General features: G+C 36.3%; 1 non-coding gene across 1 annotated transcript; it reads left to right on the top strand.

Annotated features, from left to right (window-relative positions):
• Positions 1 to 4,409: 4,409 nt before the first annotated feature.
• On the top strand, positions 4,410 to 4,516 carry LOC121231661 (small nucleolar RNA R71). The gene has a single exon (XR_005929717.1). It is a non-coding gene; the product is annotated as a small nucleolar RNA R71 (small nucleolar RNA).
• Positions 4,517 to 4,822: the final 306 nt, after the last annotated feature.

Raw genomic sequence — 4,822 nt, 5'->3', positions numbered from 1 at the left:
TTATATTCTCTTCGTTATTAAGTAATTGTTCATAGCTCAACTAGCATCCATTTTCGATTTAACACAAAAATTCATAACCGAATGTTGTTTATCTTAAGCTATCATTATATTATCAAAATTGAATTAATTAAACTCATATAAGCACTATCAAAACCAAAATCTATGTCTAGCATTACTCAAGGTCTATACTAAAAAAATCAATTACAAAGCCGAATTGTTCAAGTAACTCAACCATTTCACATTCATCTATTTCATGTACAAATACCAACACTTAAGTATTAACTAGTTAAACTTCAAATAACCACACAAAAAAAACAACAATCTAACCCCTTAATTTCTACTATGGCCGAAAGCTTAAGACATTACCCAACTCAAAATTTTGTCATGGGTTAAGCAAGGAACTTAAGAACTAACTCAAAATATACTAAAATTTCAAGAATTAGCATGAACTACTCACCTTATTCTTGAGTTCAAGATCACCGAATGGTTGTTCTTTGCTTCCTTTAGAATCGGCTAGGAAGAAACATGGATGAAGACTTTGTTTCTTTCACCCATTTCCTTCCTTTAATTATTCTTTCTTTATTTTATTGCATTCACCCATGATAATATGGCATCTAGCTAATTAAAGTTAATAGAAAATTCATATTTGATTATATAATTTGTAGCATGGCCGGCCACTACCTATAGTTTGGCTAATTTGACATGCAAGTACAAGCACTTTCCAACATATATTAATAGGCCACTTTAGCATTTGCCTAGCACATTTCTAAATTTTCTCATACAAGTCCTATTTAATAATTTCGCATACAAATGATAAAATTAAAGTATGAAACTTCCACACATTCATATTCACATATAATAAGCATCAAATATGACTGTTAATTATTTTTATGACTCAGTTTCGTGGTCCCGAAACCACTTTCCGACTAGGGTCAAATTAAGGGTGTCACAGTTAGACTCAATGGGGCTCACTAAAGGTTAATTGTGAAGGTAGGCTTTTATGGAGTAAGTGGGTTAAAACTAAGGGCCTTTATCATTTTGACAAATCAAATCAAATGGTGTGGTCTTACATGCATAGTCATTCAAGTTCTATAATAACAATTCAATACTGACGCACTCATAATGAAAGTGAGCATGAAAGAAATAATAGATGCTCTAAAGTCTAAAGATATCATAAAAATTATGGCTTTTTGATGTTTAAACTTGTGAATTCCAACTCAAGGTAATACCTAAACTTGGGAAAACAACCTAAAAGTTTTTAATTCTTCAAAAATCAACTTATCATGCTTGATTCCCTAATATTTTAAAGTTTAAACAATCAATGCATAAATGCCTATGTTTTAATTCAAGATATATCAATAAACATTATAGACTAATTGGAATTCATTCTAATAATGATATGAGAAGATCGTAAGAGAATAAAACAAAATTCAGGGATTTTTCTGATATAAAAGACCCCCATACTTAAGTTGTACATTTCCCTCAATTTACAGAGGTAGATACATTGAAAAAGATAGATTTATAATCATAAGATAAGGAGAGAAGTGAAACTTCCTGAATGATGAATGAATTCCTTGAACTGGAGTTTTGGAGAATAATCGGCGTGAGAGTGGAGGAGGATACTCCAGTGGTGGTAGAGGTTCATTAGTCCATAAGTCCTTTCCCAGGGGAGTTTTTAGTTCCTATGCAAGGATGAGCTTTGGAGCTCTTTCTGACTGTGATAAAATTAGGAACTCTGTAAGAGGTATACTGAAGCATAATTACTCGTAGTGAAATAGCCGAAGAATAAAAATTGTAAAAACCCAGGATAAAATAATATTAAAAGGAAATAAAAAATAATTTCAAAATATAGAGATAAAAATAAAATAAAATAAATAATATGTGTTTATAGAGAAATTGGGGCACATGGCCGTAGGGCATGCCCGTGTGCTCTAATCTTAGCTCATGCGTTTCGTAGTTTTTTAAAATTAGGCACATTAGTGTACACGGCCATGTTGCACAGCCGTGTCAATCTCTATTCGCTTCTCCCATGCCCGTGTATGCAGGCGCACGCATGTGTTAAATTGACAGGTTCACCCACGGTTTCAAAACACGGGCGTGGCGAATGCCCGTGCTATTTGCTTAGGTTCAACCACGATTCTAAGAGACGGGCATGTCGCACGCCCATGTTGTTTTGGCAGGTTTACCCATGATCCCAATGCACGGCTATTGCGACTTATCACATCCTGTGTTGGGGAAAATTTTGCCCTGTTTTCAGACGGCCTAAAGCACACCCGTGTGCCTGGCCGTATGTGCTTTAGAAAGCCTGCGTTCCATGAGTCGGTTAGTATGTTAGATGTTAAAACTAAAATTTAAAAAAATTAATATTGTTAGTGCTCAGGTTGCCTCCCGAGAAGCGCTTATTTATAGTCTAAGCTTGACTTACCTCTCTGGTGAATGGTCATGGTGGTTCGAGGGGTTTATACTCCTCATTCCTTCTATGAATCCCATCAAAATAAGGTTTTAGGCGGGTATTGTTTATCTTAAAGGTGTTGAATTTGGGATGACTTACCTCAACTGTACCAAATGGGAAAATGCTAAGTACCGTAAGAGGAATTTATTCATTTGGTTTGGCAGTGTCAATGTGAGGATATGTGGCATCTAATGAAACTTTATCTCCAACCTTAAGTTAATTTGGTGAGGTATTAAGCTCGTTCTGACACAGTTTTGGTTTATCGTGTTTTCTCAGTTTAAATGTCAGTCATTCATCTAACTCTTCAATTCGTAACCTTCATTCTTCATGGGTAGATTCTTTGTTGTGGATTGAACATGGCTCATGTGTGTCCTTCAAACTTATTTCCTGTAAAATAGGTTGCACTGTATGATCAGTCTTAGCAGAACAATTTGTACAATCACCTTCAATTTTTAATGTGTTGTTCGAGTTGCGAGCTTGAAGGTTGATTGTTTTGTCTCCTACACGAAGTGTGAGTTCGCCTGTGCCAACGTCAATAATTGTTCTAGCAGTTGCTAAAAAGGGCCTTCCCAAAATTAAAGGAACATTATTGTCCTCTTCTATGTCTAAAACAACAAAATCAATTGGGAATATAAATTTGTCAATTTTAACGAGTACTTTTTCAATGATACCCCTAGGAAATCTGACTGTTTTATCTGCTAATTGAATGCTCATCCTAGTTTGTTTGGGTTTCCCTAGACCTAGTTGCTTAAACAATTTGTAAGGCATAATATTGATACTAGCCCTTAGATCAGCCAACGCATTATTAACATCTAAACTACCAATTAAACAAGGAATTGTAAAACTCCCTGGATCTTTTAGTTTGTTGGGTAGCTTATTTTGAAGAATGGCTGAGTAAACCGCGTTCAACTCTACATGCGACCTTTCACCTAACTTTCGTTTATTGGCTAGAAGCTTCTTTAAAAATTTGACTGCGTTCGACATCTGCGAAAGTGCTTCAATAAACGGTAGGTTAATATGTAGTTTCTTTAAAAGTTTAAGGAATTTACCAAATTGTTCGTCTGAGCGGTCTTTCCTTGTCGTATTGGGGTATGGCACATGAGGTTTATATTCTGTACTTACCAATTTGTGTTTATTTTGGCCTACCTTATTCTTACCTTCGCTTACCACCGGTTCTGGCCTTGGTTTTGCCACTAACCCTTCCTCATCTTGAATGGCAATTGTGTTGAGTTGCTCCATTGGGTTAGATTCAGTATTGCTTGGCAGGCTACCTTGTGGCCGTTTAGAAATCAACTTAGCAAGCTGTCCAATCTGAGTTTCGAGCCCCTGGATTAATGCTTGTTGATTTTTGAGTGTTGTCTCGGTATTCTGAAAATGAGTTTCTGACACTGAGATAAATTTTGTTAACTTCTCCTCAAGGTTCGACTTCTTTTCTTGCTGGTAAGGTGGTTGTTGAAGACCCGGAGGATGTTGTGGCCTTTGATTTCCTTGACTGCCCCACGAGAAATTGGGATGGTTCCTCCAACCTGCATTATAAGTGTTATTATATGGGTTATTTTGGGGTCTAGAGTTATTGTTACCCATATATTGGACTTGTTCCTCCTTGATTTTAGGGTTGAAGGGTTGATATTATATGCATGCTCCTCCTCCATTTGAATCGCACCTCATCACTGAGTGAACCTGTGAAGAACTAAGGAAACCATCAATTTTCTTATTCAAGAGTTCTACCTGATTAGAGAGCATGGTGACCGAATTGACGTTATAGACACTGGCTGTTTTCGTTGGCTTTGTCCTCATGACTTGCCATTGATAGTTGTTCAGTGACATCTCCTCTATAAATTCATAGGCATCTTCAGGTGTCTTATTATTGATGGTTCCTCCAGCGGCTGCATCAATCATCTGCCGGGTCGAAGGATTCAGGCCATTATGAAACGTTTGAACCTGTAGCCAAAGCAGTAACCCATGGTGAGGGCACCTTCTTAAAAGGTCCTTATATCTCTCCCATGCATTGTAGAGTGTTTCTAAATCCATCTGTAAAAAAGAAGAGATATCATTACGTAATTTAGCCATTTTAGCCGGCAGAAAGTATTTTAATAAGAACTTTTCGGTCATTTGTTCCCAAGTAGTAATTGACCCCTGTGGCAACAAATTCAACCACTGTTTAGCTTTGTTTTTTAATGAAAAAGGGAATAACCGAAGGCAAATGGTGTCATCATAAATGCCATTAATTTTAAAGGTATCGCAAAATTCTAGGAAAAATTTCCAAGTGAGCATTGGGATCATCGTCTTGCAAACCATCAAACTGAACAAACTATTGTATCACTTGAATTTTGTTAGGTTTCAGTTCAAAATTATTTGCAGCAATAGTAG

The sequence above is a fragment of the Gossypium hirsutum genome, chromosome A06, assembly GCF_007990345.1.
Source record: "Gossypium hirsutum isolate 1008001.06 chromosome A06, Gossypium_hirsutum_v2.1, whole genome shotgun sequence".
NCBI classification, from domain to species: Eukaryota; Viridiplantae; Streptophyta; class Magnoliopsida; order Malvales; family Malvaceae; genus Gossypium; species Gossypium hirsutum.
Note: the sequence above shows the minus strand (reverse complement) of the source record. Positions and strands in the feature narration are given on the sequence as shown.